The following is a 19,787-nucleotide window of genomic DNA, read 5'->3' as shown; positions in this document are numbered from 1 at the left end:
ATGTTGGAAAGCAAAGGACATGTGTGAGTCCTACGGGTTTTAGAAATAATCCAAACATAATTTATGTATAGCCAGTGAGATGGTAAGGAGGGAATTCTGGGGGAAGTGGCGGGAAAGTTAACGCTAATAATGATTTGTTTCCGTAACACTTGTTATTTAGTCATAGACTTCAGGAAGCTATATTTGGGCACCAAAATCTGACCCTTATTTCTATAGAATGTGTTAACTGGGTCACAGAGAGTTGGTAATTCTGCCAAATTTATAAAGATCCTGGGAGAAATTTGAACTTGGGTTTTCCATGCCAGTTTGGAGCTCTACACAGTAAATAGACTTACAACAGAAAAGCTTTCCGTTAGTCATTCACTCATTCTTTCATTCAACACATTTTTATTGAGCACCTACTGTGTGCCAGGCAAAGTGCCTGCTCTCAAAAGCACAGATACTAGTAAAGGGACATCTAAAACAAACAAACAAACAAACAAACAAATGCATTAAAAAAATGTTAAGTAGTGACGGGGCTAGAAGATAAAGAAGGTCTGTGTGCGTTTTGTGTGTTGCTGAAGAGTAAGAGGGTATGGTGGAGGGAGGGGGAGTTTTGCTGTTTTATCCAGGATATTTGGGGAAGGCCTTTCTGAAAAAGTGACATTTCAGCAGAGATGTGAAGGAAGCAAACGAGAGTCATTTGGGTGAAATCCTGTCCATTCACCCAAGGTCCTTCCCAAATATCACCACTTCCGTGAAGCCTTTATTGACTAATGCTCTACCCTGTCTCTAACACTAATTGCAAACTGCTTTATATCATATTTGTTCTCTTCCATTTTTCCTGAAAGGAAAATCCTTGGGATTGGTTGCAATTTATTATTTATTCCTTGGCATAATGGATGTTCAGTTAATCTGTATCTGCTGGACTAAAAACATTCTCAGATAATTCTGGAAATACAGGCAAGATAATGGAGGAGTAGGGAATGCATAATGCTTTTTATAAGCAAAATAAAAGACTATAAATGAATTACATTACTGTTAATTAGGTATCATAGCTCAAATACTCTTACCTAAGATATGTATGTATACTCTTACCTAAGATATGTTCAAATACTCTTAAAATAAGATATGAATATTCCAATGTAATCCTTTGGAAAATGTTTATTCTAAATGAGTCAATTCATTACTAAAGATAGGCATCCAAAAAAATCATCTCTTGATAACCTTTCAGACTGCTAAGATTTACTGTATAACCCACACTCTGAAGAGATAAGAAGACAGTTCCTAGGATTGATGTTGCTTTTGTAAAGTAAAAAGAGGGCTTTTTTTTTTAGAATTCATAAAAACTGGAAATATTAAAAGGTATAAACTCTACTTTTCTTTCATACTTTGTTAAGAAACAAAATGTTGAAGATTAAGTTGGGAAATAACGTAAAATGTTAAGTTTATATTTTGCCTTCATTGAAATTGGCTAATTTAAATGATATTTAGAATTAAAAATAACAAAGCCCCCCAAAACCATAAAGACAAATAGTTTTGTTAAAATAATTACAGTTCTCTGGTGTTGATGAGACATACTTGGTACATTAAACTCATTTTTCAGTTAAAGAAAATAACTAAAAAGACCATTATAGTCGCTCTCTTGTAAGAACTGAAAAACCTTTCTCTAAATATATTAACTTGCTGTCTTGGAGATGGATTGCTTCCCTAATGGTAGACATTTGAGTAAAATAAACTTTGGCAAATAATATAACTGATCAATTTTATGTCTGATCAGTTATATTATTTGCCAAAGTTTAATAACAACAAAATAACTCACTTTTCTAAAATGCTTTGGCAGCCCCCACCTTTTGTAGCTTTGTCTTTTCACCGACTCATTCTGCATTCCAGAATTAAGGCCACCATTCCACCTCTTACCATGTCTATCACCAGTCCTATTTTTAGAGATGGAAGAAGCCATGGAGACCACAGGCAGAAAAACAGAGGCCCAAAGGTTAATGCAGGGTCACAGTGTGACTCCCACTAACTCCTCCTGGTTACTGGCTCCCCTGTGGAAAGATGGTTTATGTTGGGATCATCAAAAGTACAAACGGTAATTCCTCCATTTAAAACAGAGTTGACAAACTCTCAGCTGGTAACACCTTTGGCTGGGCCCCCATATGTCTTTTCATTTTTCAAAATTGAGATAAAATTCATATAACATAAAATTCACCACTGCAACCATTCTAAAAGTGTACAATTCAGTGATTTTTATTATATGCACAATATCGTGCAACCATCACCACCACCGAATTCCAGAATATTTCCATCACCCTAAAAATAGGCCCTCATAATGTTTTTTTTTTTTTTTTTTGGTAATTAGCAAAAAATATGTAAAACTTGGGAGCAGTGACATAAAAATTCACATTTCCATCTTCTCAAAAATAGATCTGACTTTCTGGCAACACTGTGGGGCATGGAGAGGAGAAACAGGCCCCCTCCATATACCACCCGAGGGGCCAGGAAATAACCCAACGCATATGATTAGCTACCCTTGCTTTGAACTACTCTGAATCAGAGAGCCTTGGGTGTGACTCCAGCGGTGACTCTAAAGGGTTAATGGCCCTCTGTTCCCCTACCTGCCAATCAAGCTGAGCCAGACAGGTTCCTAGCTCAGACTCTCCAACAGATCTCTATGCTTCCACAACTTCTTTTTGCACCTTTCCCTCCAAATGCTTTGCATTTTCCATCCCAGGATCTTTGCTGAAATATCTCTTTCCACCCAAAAAGCCATCGTCTATCTACATGAACAACATCCTAAACCCCTGCCCTTTTTGTGCCATTGTCATCACTTGCCTTTGCTTTCTACTTACTATCTATATATTTCCCTATGGCTACTTAATATTTTTAAAACTAAATTTATTTTTAAAAGAAACCATATACACGATGTGAATGGAAACTGGTACTGCTCTCCTAAATACATCATCATCATAAAAAATCACGAAAAAAATTTACATCATAAAAATTCAATGAGGAAAAAAATACCTAATATTATTCATTTCTAGCAAAATATTGTTGCCTGCCAAAGGCCATGAGCTCCATGTCTACCTGTGAGATACAACAGGAGGTGAGTCACTGTGAGTAAGGCGGCAAAAGTCATACAGCCCCAGGCCCTCTCCATGAAGGGTGCAAAGTATTCCAAGGGAACTGAAATGGGCCTAATCATACGATTGGAGATGATGTCACACTATGGCTGGGGCCTCCTCACATCGTTTACTGTACCACCACTAACGGTGCGCGCGCTCTAGTTTGAGAACCAACCACATGTCCCTCCCTTCCAAAGCTTCCTGCCAACGCCACCCATTGCAACAGTTTTACCTCCGATCTCTCAGCTACAGATGGCACTTCTTGAACCTGTCTAACCTATCTGGCATTCCCCTTCCCCTTTCATGCACTTCCTTATGTGCATATCTGATAGCTCCTCTAGATTGAAAACTCCTCAAGGACAGAGACAGAGCTTCCACGTTGAGTATCCTTCTCCAGTGAGGCTCCTGGCATTACTTTACACGTGGTAAGATTCCTGGAGTATTCATTCCTGTCTTGATATCCCCGGTGAGGAGTTCTGAAGTGACTTAAAAATTCCAAATCAGTTTCTAAATGAAGTGACACATGTCCTAGTAGATAAAGTGCTCAATCTGATGAAAGGCACAGGAATACAGATCTGCATCTCTTTGCTCTTTCTTACATTTGGGGGTATTATAAAGCAATGGATGCAATTACTACTGGCAAGTCATTCTTGGTGTGATAAGGCAGAGCTACCCTATTTAGGGCAGTTTTTGTTTTAAAGAGAAGTAAGTGTGCCTAGCAGGCTGGGAAGGGAGCAGGGGTTACAGTGTCTAGGCTTTGTTTCTGGGGATACACAGAAGTGCTGAGCACTTTCTATGGTAACTCCAGGTGTCATTCATGTCTAAGAATAATCAGTTCACACTCTCAGGGTCAACTTGGTAAAGAGACAAAATACAAGACAAAGATCACCATAAGCAAATACAAACAATGTTAACCTACGTAACGTTTTACAAATATAGTAGGAAATAATTTATGACGGTCAGTTTGTACTTTTACGGTATCTGGATTTTCTAAAAGATTGGAGGTCTTATATGATCTGCACACGTGGTGCACTAATGCTCATTTTATAAGGCTAGAAATATAATTCTGAGTCAAATGAATAGCAAGATTTATGTCATGTCTTTGTACCTGGGAAGTATCACTGATCATTTGTATTGGTTATTTTATATTACGTTCTTGATAAATAACAGAACCTCCAATTAAAACATTGTTCTATGGATAAAGACAACCTACTTTATTGAATTTTTCTTTCTTCATTTGATTTCTAATGTTCTCATTGCTTCAAGAGGCATAAAATATCTTAGAAAATTAATAATGAATTTATCTGTAAAATGTGAGACAATGTATATTATAAAGACTACACGCTTAGGAAAAAGATGAATCAAGTTTTTAGAATGTATGATTTGAGTCAGTTTCTAAATTTGAAAATTAAATCTACCTTAACGGAATAGTTTCCCCCTTGAACTAATCTCCTGTTAATTTTCCATTTATGCCATTCAGTCTACTCCTGCTTTGGAATGGATGATGAGATGAGTTAACGGATTTGCCAAAAAGAAGGGGTCTTTCTCTTTAGTTTTCTGCATCCGTATCTAATGTCATTTGTTGATCTTGGAATGAAGGAAACAGATGCTATTGTTGCACGTGAAATATTGTCTCATACAGTATTTTTAAGCTGTCAGCTGTACTGTTAGTCTTTATATAGGCAACTAACAAGTGCTTTTCTGTACTTTATTTCCCTGACACATACAAATACACAAATGCCAGAATTCCACCCTCACTCCAATGCAGAGTATATTCTATAGCAAATACCCCAAATGAATTCTGCCATATTTTCCATTGAGAAATCACAACAACATATTTTCCACTACATCCTACAGAATTCAATAAAACCATATGCCATACTGCCCCCACCAAAATTTAGAAATTATGTTTAGATGAATGTTTAAAGACTCTAGCTAACGTGAAAAAGAATTTAAATCTTGACTAGCAAGTGTCTAGCATCTATGAGTATATTTTTTCCATTAAATTGATATTATCACAAAACACAGCAACTTTAGAAACAGGCACCAAAAAAAGGAAGCTATGGAATTCTTGGATTCAGAGTCCAGGTTCCAAATGTAGGCCTTACTCATTTCCCAGCTCTCCGAGATTTTAATGGCATCTAATAAAGTATTGAGGGGTCAGGCGTTGGGTCATCTTTTCATGAGCTGACTTATGGATTGTTGCATTCTGATGGAGGGTAAAGAATCTGAAACATCCTAGAGTATATATTTTTAAATCATTAGGGATAGCTGAGAAGATGCCCGGAACTCTGGCTGGTGGCTGGTGTTAGGTCAGTAGAAGTTTGAGTAACAGCTCTTCCTTTGTCTCTGGGCTCAAAGGAGAATGATGGCTCGAGCCTAGAAAGGCCAGCACTTTGGGGCCCAAAGTGCTGGTTTTAGAGGTAAGACTTGCTTTCCAGGCACAACAGAGATCATTTTGACCAGTAGTTTGCCTCTATCACCTATTATTTGATAGAACTTCAGAGCGCATATGTTCACAGTTAAAGAGGCTTGAGGCCTTTAATTTGCTGTCAAAGTGTGATAAAGCCCATTTCTCATCATCTAGGTATAAACTAATGAAGGAAAGCTGAGATTTTAGTTTTTTGAAGCATTAAGTAGTGTTTAAAAGCCTCCTTTACTTCACCCACAGTTTCTCTGTCTCCCAATCAAGTAACAGTTTTCTCTTCTCTAATCTTACTCCTAAAATTGCTTTTTATTTAAATTAGACTTAACAGTAATAAGCTTCTTTGAGATGATCCATGTCCCAATGGCTGGAACCCGGAAAGACCTCCACAGATGTTCAATTCCAATGCACTGAAACAGCGAGAGGCTTTTGTGGCAAAACAGAAAAACTAATGGGAGAAAAAAGAGAAAAAGCAGGCATTTGAAAGACCACAGTTGCACCTAAAACACTCTCTTTTCCATTGCCCCACAAGATATGCCGGAAGTGTTTTAATAATAAAGCCGGTCTGACCCAAATTTGAAAGACAACTCTCCAGTTTCCATCACTTTTCAACGAAGTAAGACATTACCCTGCTACAGCCCCCATCAGCCTGGACAGACCTGGTCTGGTTGAAGCCCTCTCATGGGTCTGCCCTGAGCTTAGGCCCAACCACTGTGATTCAAAACACCGCTAGGACGCTGAGTATCACCCACATGGCCTCAAAGGCACCCAGCAAGAAGAAGGTCCTACCAGGCCTTCTTCGATGCCACCCATATGCACAGTACATTCTGAATGGCCGTTTTGGTTTAGGCTGACTGCTGACACCATAGATGGTACAGCCACCCATCAAGTACAATGCCCTCCTGTACCTAAAAACCAGACGGCAAGGCCAGAGGATGGCTCATCATCAATGTTTGGATGACCCATGAATCACATGAAAACAGCAAAGATTTTAATTCTGCAAAATATTTCACCCTCTGGGCCATATGACCATCCTTACACTTCATTGGTTATGAAGCATTTTCTGTTTCCCCACAATGTGCCCGTCGTCATAGAAATTAGACGTGTCTTCCCACTACAAGAGTCTTGATCACTGCAAAGGTAGAGGAGATTAACATTTTAAATCAGGGAATCATTTCATTCCATCAAAGTTTGGCTTGTATAAACAATTCCCTTTCTCCTCTAAAAGCATCCTACCAGAACAGGTATAGGGTATTTGGGGCACAGGATTCCTGCATTTTTGAAAGACTACATTTTTATCAAGCTCTATTCCAAAGCACAGCAGGGGCTACTCTACTCTGTCCTGCCTTGTCCTGAAAATAGCACAGGAGACAATGATGGGGAACATGGGACAACAAGCATTCAGAGCAACAGCCACATTCAACCCAATTATAGCAACCACCCCTGTTCTTTATAAATTTATGATGTATTTCTAACTTTGGCAAACGAAGCATAGTTGTTCCAAAGAATCATTACTGACTCTCCCCTAACCCAACCTAAAAATATTTGCATGCATTTCGAACTTTAAATCATCATTCCCTGGCATAGTTCTTTATTTGAAAAACAAATAGAAGCTCATAGACTAACACTTGCACAGAGTTAAGGATTCAGAAAAAGAAACACTTTTTTTTTTTGTTCTTGTTGTTAGAGACATTGTCATCTAATAAACAGTGTCTAATTTAGCACTGCCACAAAATGTGGTGTTAAGACGTCTTAAAGCCACAAAACAAAACAAAACAAAATGTTGCTTAGAATAAGAGAGAAAAAAAACATTTTTATTAAAGGAGGGAGAATTACATTATTTAGGAAGACAGCAAGAAAAAAAAAATATGCAGTTATCTTGAAGTCCTGAAACACTATCTGTAGGCAACAAGATGATGAAAAACCTTTTGGCATCTGTCAAAATAGTGTAATTCTTCCTGAGTTGCTAAAGGGCTACCTGACAAAAAGTAATCTAAGAATCACTAGATGGACTGGAAGTAACTTTTGGGGGTGTTGGGGGGAAATGCTGCTTCAAGCAGGCCTTGGATTCAAAGAGACAAGTTACACAGTATATACCGCTGTCCAGGCATATTCTCACTACTTTTAGTGTAAAGTGCTACATGGGCAAGTGAACATTATTTCCCTGTTATCTAGCTCTGGAGGGTAATGATTTAAAAGAAGCTAAAAATAAAAGAGGCAATAAGAGAATACTGACTCTAGTTGATACTCACGACTATTCAAATATCCTCTTATTCCATCAAAATAAAAAATAAAAAAACACCCAAACACCAGCACCATGAAATAAGTTTCAATCTGTGTAATAGGAAATGTCAGGTGAAGTGAAGGCCTGGAAAAAATGAGAAACCAAAGTGGTTGGCTTTAGCTTCACACGCATCAGACATGTTGAAATGAGTGACAAAGCCCTATTCTGTCCAGAAATCCCCCACCCTATTTTTAAGCCTGGAAACTGGTTAGTCATATCTATACTGAACACTTCCTGTCCAGGGGCACAATGATGGCAACCAACTGCCAAGTTTAGTAGCTGCCTGCATTTAGTCAATTGAGTCATTCATGGAATAAAAAACAGCATCAAACGTTAAAAAAAATCTGGCTTACTGAAGCTTTAAAAGATATACAATGAAAACAGGTTTGACTATTTCACCGAATAGGGATAGATGGTGCCATGGGGGAAAAAATATTGAAAACAACAGACAATATTACTTTAAGAGACAATTTGCTGGTAATTTCTGTGATATTCTAGCACACCACTACCAAATACTATAATAGCTCTCCCACTCCCACTCTCTACGATTAAATAATCCAATGGACATTCCACATATTCATTTACAAAAATGCCTGAAGACTGCAGACTGTCTCAACAAAATCATTGTATTCCTTTTTCCTTTTAACTTGGTCCAATTGTATATTTTAAAGGAAGGGCCGTCTGAGCGTTTTAAAGAAACAAGTATGCAGAGGACTAAAATATAAACCGGGAATGTAAACTTTATCACTGGTCTAATACCATAGTGTTACATTAAAGAACCCATTTCTGGACAGAAAGGAACACAATTAAAGATTTTAAGAATGACCCTTACCCCAGCAACCCTGAGGGTTGTGTTAGGCTTCAGCTAAACTGCCTCTCCCAACAACAATTATAATTTATCTGATTAACCCTTACACATGTTGAAACAAGCCAACTAAAGTTCCGCTGCTGAGAAAAACAACAAACAGTTCCCCTCCCCCATGCCTGAACCACATGCACAGAGGAGGCAACCCCAAAGCATGCTGGGATAGATAGCAATGACAAGTAATCTCTCTTGTACTTATAGGGTTATCAGCTTGATCATCACGTCAGAGCTCCGGTGGAGTGAGCCAAATAATTTAAACCAGTCCTGCCCATAAAAACCCTGGGCCTGAAATTCTTCAGTGAGTCTGCTTACCATCAGACTTGTTAACGAGCGAACCCCCCAGAAGTTAGGTTCAGCGTCATGGGAGGGAGTGATGGCTCTGTCCCATTCACCAAACGTTCCACTGGACTTCCAGAAAATAGGTGGCACAAACCATCTGACAGCTTGGAAATGACTCCCATAGGCTGGCATTCAATGCTTTTCTAATTCATCATCTGCCATTTGCAAGCCTTTTGAGGAAATCATTTTTATAACCTCGTAAGAAAGTCACTAGAAATCCAAGCCAACACAACACAGCCCTCGCTGACTGGCCCCAATTTAGCAGTTGGAAAAGCAGCTGCATTCCTCAATGTCACGTCCTTGTTTATGCGCCTCTGCGTTAATCCTGCCTGAGAACTGGAGTGCTTCTGTGTCCTGCAAACACCACTATTTCATGGACTCCAAATCTGTGTCATATTCTGGAGACCAGCGCACAATCATACCTCCTGAGAACTACAAAGTCAAGCAAAACAAACTGCCAGAACTTCTAATCCCAGTTAACCTTCTTTACTGCTGCTCACCTCTCTAATTTTGCACACTTTTTCTCCTCTTCATTTCAGAGCTAGTTCCTTATTTCTCCCTTCCTTTCTCTCTCCACACGCCTACCCCTTCCCTTGGAGGCTCTGCATCAGGCCTGGATCCCACTCACTATTTATTTCTTCCTCATTGGTCCCCTGAAATGTCACAACCTGCCAAATGGCCAATCCCTCGACTTCCTTCGCTATTCTGGTCTCCCAGTTCTCCTTTTCTTTCAGTAGGTACTACTTGCCCCTCAAGTCTACCTCCTTGAAAACTCTGCTGAGAGACTCCTTTAATTATTTCCTTTCTCTGCAGAACATGAGTCCAACTTGTGATACTGGGGAGGGGTGCTATTTCATAACTGACTTAATTCTAATCTTAACCTTTAAAAGGTGAAAATGTTTTTAGAAGTGCTTTAACAATAAGGAGAACAGTCAGGGCAGTAATGTTTTCCTTTTATCAAATAACTTTACAGAAGGAAAAAGTTCCCTGGGACAAGCCCATCCTTCCCTGCTTTTTACAGAACCTGAAATGAGTACTTCTTAATCAGGTATAAATATCATAGGCAGGCCACGGGCGGGTTTTGTCTTTCGGTGTGATTGGAAGCCTCCTTATCTATACAGCATTTCCCAAGTCAAGCTATGTAATCCAGCACAAGCATTATCTCATTGGTTCTCACAAGGGACAAGCCACCTAGCATATTTCCACCAGTGTGACAATGGCTTACCACCTCAGGAGACATGAAAAATTTCTCAGAATGGCTTAGTGTGGCCCAAATCCTATTTCACATTTCTAAGACTAGAATTATGTGTCAATTCTAGGGTATCCCTGGCAGAAGCATCAGCGGTTTTCCAAGACATTCGTTCCTGTCACAGCAAGAAAAAAACACAGGGGAGAGGAAGTAAGGGCAAAAGGAAGAAGAAAAAATTCTCTAATTCTCAGAGTGGTCAAAGCTTTTTCCCAGGATGAGGAGCTGGATTAGATCTCCTGCTTATAGTCACTTGTCACCTCACGCACCAGGACTAATTTTGTGTGATGCCACCGGGGGAAATCCGAGGTGATGGAGATAGAGATCTGAAAGGGATCTGCTGGCAACTAGGACGTGAAGGCGCGCACAAGGGAGACAGATGATGACTCTCTCAGGAGGCTGGGCACTTGCTCACAGCTGGGGCGCTCATCCCCTAGGCCCCACAGGCCTCCCTCATTCCCACTACATACTGACTGAATACTCATGATGTGTTCTCATCCCTTAGCAGATAAGCTCCTCAAACCTAGGCTCCCAGCTTTTTGCTGAGGCCCAAAGAGAAGACGGCAAAGCCAACTTCTACAGAACCTCTCTGCAGACATGGCTGACCAGGGCCTCCATGGAGCTCTCATATTCCTGGCTTCCAAAACCCTTGTTCTCTCCTTGTTTTCCTCCTACCACTTCTGAGCTACTCCATTTCTCTGCCCTTCACTGGTTGCATCTACCGCTTTCCCTTGTAAAAGTGGGTGTTTACAGAGGCCCAGCCCTCCTCTCTCTTCAGTCTTTCCCTCAGAGATCATATAAGGGAGTCACCTCTCCCCTTATGACTAGATATTCACACTTTTCTTTTACCCAGGCTTAGTACTGTTCTCCAGGCTTAGACCATGGCTTTTGTCAGCTTGGTATTCTGTTTGTTTGTTTGTTTGTTTGTTTGTTTTTATATAAATTTCATTGGTGAATATTGGGGAACAGGGTATTTCTCCAGGACCCATCAGCTACAAGTTGTTGTCCCTCAATCTAGTCGTGGAGGGCACAGCTCAGCTCCAAGTCCAGTCGCCGTTTTCAATCTTAGTTGCAGGGGGCGCAGCCCACCATCCCATATGGGAATTTAACCGGCAACCTTGTTGAGAGTTCGCACTCTAACCAACTGAGACATCTGGCTCCCCCTCTGGAAGCTCAGCTGCAGCTCATTGTCTTCAGTCTAGTTGTGGAGGGTGCAGCTCACTATTCCATGTGGCAAACGAACCGGCAATCCTGTTGTTCAGAGCTCACACTCTAACCAACTGAGCCATCGGGCCACCCCAGCTTGTTATTCTTAAAATACTACTTTGCATCTGCTCTTTTCCAGCTCAAAACCCAACTCCTTACAGCAATTGTGTTTCCCTCCTAGAAGGTATCTCAGGCACGCTTTCGTCTACTATCAATGCCTGCATTTTTCTAATGAAGAAACTGAAGTTCAGAGAGACTAATCAGGGATTGAAGGTGGCACAGACAACCAAGGGCAAAGTCAGGAGTAGAGCTGGTCTCCTCACTCCCAGTGCCTTGTCTGTTACTGAAAGTGTCCCTCTGGGCAGCCTCGCTTCTAGTCTGGCCCTATGAACCACTGTAGTATGGCCCACCAATGCCCTCCATGAATGCTCTACTCCACACTACTGTATACTTCCTTCCTTCACACTCCTCTCCTCCCCTCTTGCCTAAAGGGCCAAGCTGAAGTCCCCGCTAACCCCTCTGTGAAGTCACTGCGGCCCACCATGACTTTTGGTGAATACTCCCTCCTTTTGATTCTCAAGGTCTGTTGTCTCATGTTCTGAGCTGCACTCATCCTATATTCCCTGTCATATATGTTTGTCCTATGAATGCACATGTGCTATATTTGATTTCCTGAACCAGAAGTTCTTAGAGGGCAGGGCCTTCGTCTCTCTATTTCTCTCTCTCTCTCTCTCTCTCTCTCTCTCTCTCTCTCTCTCTCTCACACACACACACACACACACACACACACAGACACATGTCTGTTTCCCCAGGCTCTGCAGAGGAGGTCCTGACTCAGTCTACATTTGTTGCTATGAGTACCCAAAGCCCAGGGAAGGTAGCAGCGATTGAGGGAGAGGTGACACCCTGGAAGTAGACACTGGACTGTCCATAGCAAGCAGAATGGCCTGTGCCTCCGGGACACCTCTGGCCCCCAGCGCCTCAGCCTAGCTGAGTGGGACACATGAAAACACATACCTGGGCCAGGTGAGCTGGCATCAAGCACAGATGTCCTGTCAAACGGGCAGGCAAGTTTGTGAGTTGCTTAGTCTGTTCTTGACAGTCAACCATGACTTGGGCAAATAAGGTCTTAAGGCTTCAGAAGCCTAAAGCTATCGTGGTCACTTAGGGCTTTCTGTTTAATGGTCTCTGTTTCACCATTTCCTTGGAAGAAACTTTGCTCACAGTTATTTATGAAATTAAATCTTGTTTGTCACTACAAGTGTTACTTCCACGCAGGTCCACAGATAATACTACATACACAAATACAAACTCCATGCATCTTTAAAACCATAAATACCACAAAATTCCAGCCTAATAACACAGGCTTTGCACAGACTTGCAGATTCTCAGACTAGGACTTCCTCAGCATTTACTGCTCACTCAGCAGTTAGTCACTCAGGACACACTACAGCTCTCTATCTAACGTTTCTTCAAGGTTCTTAATCCCTTAGAACAAACTTTAAGCAATTGCTCTTTCAGATATCTTTGTCGGGGGCTGGGGGAACAGTGGGCTGCTGCATCACAGCCACTTCCCGAAAAAGAACGCGTTCTGACTCCCAGGACGCACCAGGCCTGCAGTGCTCCAGGGAAAACAAGGCTATGAGGTGCCCATCAGCTCCTGCAACAGCATGTCCGGTGTCTGAAGGCTGACTCCCTTCCCACCCACACACATGCACACCTTCTCCCCAAGGACGCGCGCCCCTGCCCAACCAGCACCCTCACCGGCTAATTTTCCTGCAGGATGTTCTCAAAGGAATGAAAACAAATGAGCTCACTGGTGAATTGCCTCCCACTCGGTCTATCACTTCTAAAACCAAGGATTTCATAGGATCTATTTGCAGAGCTAAGGTGGATTTCACAATGCCTCCTCGTCTTTACATGGAGAAGAAGGTGGAATACGAAACTGCCATGTGTTCAACCATTCCATTTAAGTTTTGTAAAGTTACCCCAAAGGTAGCCAGCTTGGGTCTGTCCTGCTTCGAGGAGATCGCATACAAAAATCCAGGATGCTAAAACCTGCATTTGCAAAATTTCTTATTTACCAAACAGACACGAGGGTATTAAAAAGTGCCTGGACATCACCTCTTTGGGCCTTGGTTCCTCGTCTCTAAACTGAAGAGGTTAGATGAAAGGACTTGCAAAGTTGCTTTTAACTCAAAATCATGGTAACTCTAATTGTATTGTTACAGAGAGTCATTTTAATTACAAAAGATTTCTCATAGCAGGTCTTCCTTAAATACTACAGATACACATAGTGATTTGATTTTTTTTAAAATTCAGCTTCCACAGTCTTTTTAGGCACAATCCACTAAATGAAGAGGTATGCAACTATGCTCATCTCATTGTTTCCCAAGTTGTAAGCATCTTTCTCAAACAGAAGGAACTGGTGACAAATAAACAGTTTGTAGCAAACCCAGGGACCCTGAATTATCCTGAAATGAAATCACTGGTCCTGAGATTTTTCTGGCCCACCTGCATTCTCTCACCCACCTACTTGTTGGCTACTTCCTGGATTATCAACAGCCAGGAAGATTCATGAGCCATGTTACCCTGATTGTTCCATGGCATCGTGATTTGTAATTTGGGGACAAGAAAGGTGTGACTCATTCTCAGCCTGATAAAAATTTCAGAACTGAGGAAGAAAAGGCCCAAATACACATAAGCGTACGGAGCTGGGGGTCCAGGCGATGCCAGGTGATCAGTGACATCCACTGGAAAGGAGACAGCGGGGCACACATCTCTACCCGGACTGTCCACTGGTGGCCCTTGGGAGCACCCCACACGCCAAGGCTAATGACGACATAAAAGGAAACATAATTACATCAATGTCCAGTGTTGTAGAGCACAGGCTGTACCTTTTACAGTAGAGGTGACATCAAGGTCAGCAGCACCCAGTGCCAGGCCTATCATCAGAGCTGAACCACTGCGTCAGTTCCCTTCCTCTTCATGCCCCCTGCGAAGCAAGGGCTGGGGACGGGAGGGAAGAGGGGGAAACCAGTACAGTAATGCTTACCAGTGAATGCTATCGCATAAGCTGCCACGCCGCGCGAGGCGAAAACGGGGAGCACGCGACATGGGACGGCAGTTCGTACGTAATACCGCTGGGCTTTTTGATGATAGAAGAGGATATTAGTAAGTCACCACCATGAAACCACTGAATTTTTCTATGATAAATACTCTGCCAGGTATTGGTCCCATTATTTTTAGTGGAGGTCTCTACTTTTTGTCTCCCTGGAGAGTTACAATCCCCAGCAGGTGGGGCAATGCTGACCAGGACGACAAGGTACCTGGAAGGTTCTACCAGGTGACCTGTTGGTACAATGTGCTTGGGGGGGCAGCCCTCAGGCATACCTCTATGCTGGCACCTGGCTGACCTTAGTCACTTGACTGGCAAGCTGACAGATCAAAATGGGCTTCCTGAAAACCCACCGGGGAATTGGGGACCCAGTTACGGCAGACTACAGTGAGATGGACTCATGGTAACCTGGAGCCCCAAACTGTTACAGAAATGCTGAGGAACAGGTTAGGTGCCTGTTCAATGACACTGAATCTGAGGAGGGCTATAATTGAGAGGGCAAATGCTTGTTGATATTCCCAAGAAATTAATGTATTATCAGGAGATATGATGAACCAACCGAGTGGAACACAACGGTGCTGGGACTCACTCCCTCGTGTATACACATCTTGCAGATTTTAAAGAAACGTGAAACCCAGTGGACGCTACCAAGTCACCCAGCTGTGATAACATAACACACACATTAACTGAGCCTCGTTTCACATCAGTGACCAGGGGAGTCTACACGCTGTCCTCAAGCTGGCCAGTGCCCCAGGCAGTGAGGTCCCTCTCTTTCCCCACAGGTACTCGGGTCCCGCTCATTGCAGCGGGCTCCAGGCACCTCCTCCCCAGCCCTGCTGGGCTCCCAGCTCTCCTGTGTCAGGGCTAGAGCGATGCCCTCATGACTCCCTGTGGGTGGCCCTGAGCAGCACAGAAAGAGCTAAGGACTGGGCTCTTCTCTTTCTCCACCAAGACACCTGGTGTCTCCACTCCTGGCTTCTCAAACTACGGTACAGACACAGGACCACAGGGAGCATCCTCCTGAGAGCCAAGCTTACCTGAGGATGGGGAGGGCAGCTTTTGACATTCCTGGAAGTATCGCATCAGGGTTGAAAGCTCAGGTCCTATGGTCAGTCGGCCTCCATTCTAATCCTGATTCTACCTTTTCTAGCTTTGTGGTTTTCAGTATGGTTTTTAACCTCTCTGAACCGCACTTTTCTTACATTTTACATGCAATTAACACAGAGGATTATTACATAAGGATTAAATGAGTTAATATACCTAATCAGATCCTTAGCACCAAGTCTGAAAGAGCTCAATATATTTTAGCTTCAAAATCGTTTCTGCAGACTTCAAGGCAAGACCCTTTGGTCCCTGACCCCAGCGATAAAAGACACATGCTTTCTTTTCCCTCTGCCATGAAAAGTACTTTAGTGGAGAATTTAAGCAACCCTAACTAGGTTTGGAAGGAGCTATTCCTATAAAGTGAGGCTAGCAGACTTCTAAGCAGTAAAGGTTTCTGCACATCATGTAAACTCATTTTAAATTAATTAAGTTGATAATGCTTTATTGGGTCCTACGTTAAACATTGGGGATTCAGAAAAGAAATACAAATCTCACTGTCAAAAACCTCATAATGAAGTGGAGGCAAAGGAAAAGCAAACTAGTAACCATAATACATGAAAACATGGTGCAGCTGAGGGAAGTAGAGGGTCTTACGGGAACTCTCCAAAAGAGCAGCGACTCCAAACCGGGTCCAGTTGGTGATGTGACCCACCTGGGGAGAGCCAAGAGAGCGATCCCAACACAGGAAACAGCATTTGTGGAGGGAACAAGAAAGTAAAGGAACAGGGCCACTCTAGGGTTGGACAGACTAGTCTGGTGGCATGGTAGATATTCATTGCCTTTTCCATGATCCATGTCAGAACTCCCTTCCTATTTTTGGAGAAGTCCTCATTTTGCAAGTGGTGGTAGGAGTCAGGTTCCTATCTTCCCCTTTCAAAGCTGGAACCAGAAGTTCCCTCTCCCACAGGCAGCAAGGGGCAGGTACACACTCTAGCACTGATGAATCAGATGGTTTATTTCTGGGATGTTTGAATGTCGAGAATGAGCACATATTCAGCCATACCTGGCATCCCCGCAGTGACAGAACTGAAAAGTACAGAGGAGGGGAAGGCCATGGCGAGGTCCTTACCAGGTAATTTTTGAGAATGTCCTTGGCTACATCTCCTAATGCACTTTCAGAGGCTAATTCTCCAGCCTTTTTGTGTGAACTACCCAATATATTTCCAATAAATTCTTCTGCTTGTGATAGCAGGAATCGATTTCCATCTCTTGCAACCAAGAACCCTGATAACAGAGGTGGTTATTATACCCACCAGGGGACAAATGCGTAGGGCTTGACCCAAGGCAGGGGCAAGGGACATAAAGAAGAGGATGAAGCACCAGGTGGAAGGTGAAGACAAAGGAAAAGGCAGGGTCAAGGACAACCTGCAGACGTAAAGTTTGGAAGCCAAAAAGAGAGCAATGCTTTCAGTGAAGAAACGAAAGGAGGATTGAATTTGTGAAGAGTAGGAAATGATGGGCTCACTTTGGACATGTTGAATGGAAGGTACCTATTTGACATTCAAAGCATGGTGTTCACAGGCTGCCGGCTGTACAGGTGGCTCTGAGAAGAGCCCAAGCTGGAGGTGTAGGAGATTAGAAAGACACAGGTAGAACAGGGAAGGGAAATCAGGGGAGTGTCGTGTCATAGGAACCAAGGAAGTTTAGGATTAGTGTCAACTGCTGCTGCTGCAAAAAAAAAACTGTCAAGTAAGACCAGGGCAAAACTATGAATGCTGGATCAGTGGTGATTTTAGCACCTGGGAAATCACTGGTGATTTTGGCAATTTCAGTGGAGACTTCAGTGGGATGAGGGATGGCAAAGAATGAGAAAGCAGGAACCATGCAAAAGGTTTTTTTTAAGGGTTCATTTTAAAGGAGAGATAAATGTTTAAAAGTGGACAAAGTGTTGAGAACTGCCTTTTAAACATGGAGATCATTCATCCATTTTACAAAAGATTGAATGATCACTTCATACTGGGTAGATCTTGGAGACACAGAGAATAAAACAGAGATGGTTTTGCCCTTAAGAGATTGTGGTTTAGAGAAGAGATGCTCCAAATATGGTGACTGCCTGCCACTGAGGAAAACAATAGGTGCTCTGAGAATGGCAATAAGGGATCCAAATTCAGGTTGGAGGTTCAGAAAAAGCCTCCAACCAGCAGCCGATCAGGAAAAAAGGTCAGGTGCAGAGGATATTTCGGGCAGAAAGACCAGCACGTGCCAACACCCCGAAGTGGGGAGCTTGAGCATGTCTATACACAGAAAGGAAGAAGCCAAGGAAATGGGGCTGACTGACGTGAGGAGCCCGAGTTGCAAGGAGTGACCTTCTCCAGTAGGAAGGACACACACCTGTTCCACAGACAGCCCGACGGTGGGGGTGGTGAAGGTGAGTCTGTCAGTCTGGGAGCAGGAAGTTGAGGGAGTTGTCTAATGGGCGACTGTTTTCTTTGTGAAGGAGCAGACCTGATGAGGCGTGAGAGAACTAGGTGAGGTGGTGGCGGGAAACGCTAGTACGGCCAGAGGAGAAGGAGCCCAACTCGCTCAAGGGCAACCCCAGACTCTCTCCCAAGGGTTCACAAAGCGACCCCTTCCTAACAACTTCCTCGCTTTCTGGTACCAAAGCTTCAAGACCAGGACAGAGGGGCCCTGGATCCCTGGATGGTTAGCACTAAAAAGGTCCTCTGAGCTCTCAACTACCATTCATTTTTCCTACTTCATAATTAAGTAATTTCCTCTACAAGAGGCAATTAAATGCCAAAGATGGGGCCATCAACCTATTTCCTCAGGAGACCCCATCCCCTGGAAACTGTTGCTATCCTTCCTTTCAAGGGCAATAAAGTGGGCTCCTTCTTTCATTTCTCTTGCTTCCCTATTCATTTGATGCCTGCGTATCTTAAGTTTATTCACTTTTAATAACGTGAATCCTGGATTATTTTTCTCTGTTTAATACTGAAGCACAATCACCTATTCATTGGTAAGCAGGCAAAATTAAATCAACTCTTTAGGAGGTGGCTATAGACTGAGGATGGAAGTTCAGCACTCCTGGCACGGAGTCAAGTCCATTCCAACCTGTGATGGCTTAACAATATCCCCAGTCATTTGCTTCTCCATTCACTCACATATACAAATTTGTTGGCCTCCAAGGACCTCTGGATCTGACTTGATATTTTTTTCAGATTCAACCCCAAACAAAGTATACTAGTCTCGCGCTGCGATTCAAAATAATGACTTAAAAGTATCTCCAGTTACAGCAAATCAGGCATGAAGCATCTGAAGACAATTTCCTTGCCATGCAGACATTGTGAAGAGCTCAAGGTGATCTCACACTGAATGAATATATAAGTCTATCAGGAGAGAGAAAAAAAAAGAAAACAAGGAGAGGGGAAAAAGATCAGTAAGATAACTGAGTTATTTACACAACATAGCTCCTTTCCGAGACATCTGAGTAATGGTTCTATATCTCAGCCAATAATCAGCCTTGCAAGAACTGCCAGAGACACACAGGCGCACATACACACAAAACACACACATATATACATGAAAACACATCCTTTACTTCCTGGCAGAAGCTACAATGATTACATCTGTTAAAAAGGTATTTGATCAACCTCCCTCAAGAGTTATTCTGTATCCTACCCTAATTGCCATCCCTAGCACCTCAGGTTATTTGAAAAGAAACATTCTGGGCTTTCTGTAAAAATTACAGGGGCCGGATCCTCTGCTGCAGATCTGGAGAATGTAAACAAAGACAGTAAGTGGAGGCAAGGTGAGGAACAAGCAGGAGGGGGCAGATATTAAGGGACCTCTTTACACTCCAGTTTTCAGGCTTACAACCAGAAAGTTGGGCCGGAGGGAAGGATGTGGATCCTGCTAGAGGAAGGTATAATATACTCCAGGATACTGTTTTTCTACTTTCTCCCCAAACCTTTTTTCCCAAAAGAGAGGAAAAACATGCCTGGGAGAAAATACCAGTTTAAGTGTTAGTTGTCATCATCGACACAAAAGTTCACCATTGGATTCTCTCAGCCCACTTCCCCTTTTGCCTTCTTTCAACTACTTTTGACTTATTATAAAAATTGCTGCTAAAAAGATAGAAAAGAAAACCATCCAT

The 19,787-nt window shown here is 42.5% G+C and overlaps 1 protein-coding gene across 6 annotated transcripts in view; it reads right to left on the bottom strand.

Annotated features, from left to right (window-relative positions):
- The window catches only part of TNFAIP8 (TNF alpha induced protein 8), a 110,146-nt gene that overhangs the window by 14,555 nt on the left and 75,804 nt on the right, over nucleotides 1-19,787 (bottom strand). The window contains exon 1 of one of the 6 annotated variants that reach the window (XM_033111140.1): nucleotides 14,370-14,392. The exons of the other annotated variants lie outside the window; for them this stretch is intronic. The gene's annotated coding sequence lies outside the window, so the exon portion shown is untranslated. Of the gene's footprint in view, nucleotides 1-14,369; nucleotides 14,393-19,787 lie in introns of those variants that run through there. 6 annotated transcript variants of the gene reach the window in all.

Source organism: Rhinolophus ferrumequinum, chromosome 7 (assembly GCF_004115265.2).
Source record: "Rhinolophus ferrumequinum isolate MPI-CBG mRhiFer1 chromosome 7, mRhiFer1_v1.p, whole genome shotgun sequence".
NCBI classification, from domain to species: domain Eukaryota; kingdom Metazoa; phylum Chordata; class Mammalia; order Chiroptera; family Rhinolophidae; genus Rhinolophus; species Rhinolophus ferrumequinum.
Note: the sequence above shows the minus strand (reverse complement) of the source record. Positions and strands in the feature narration are given on the sequence as shown.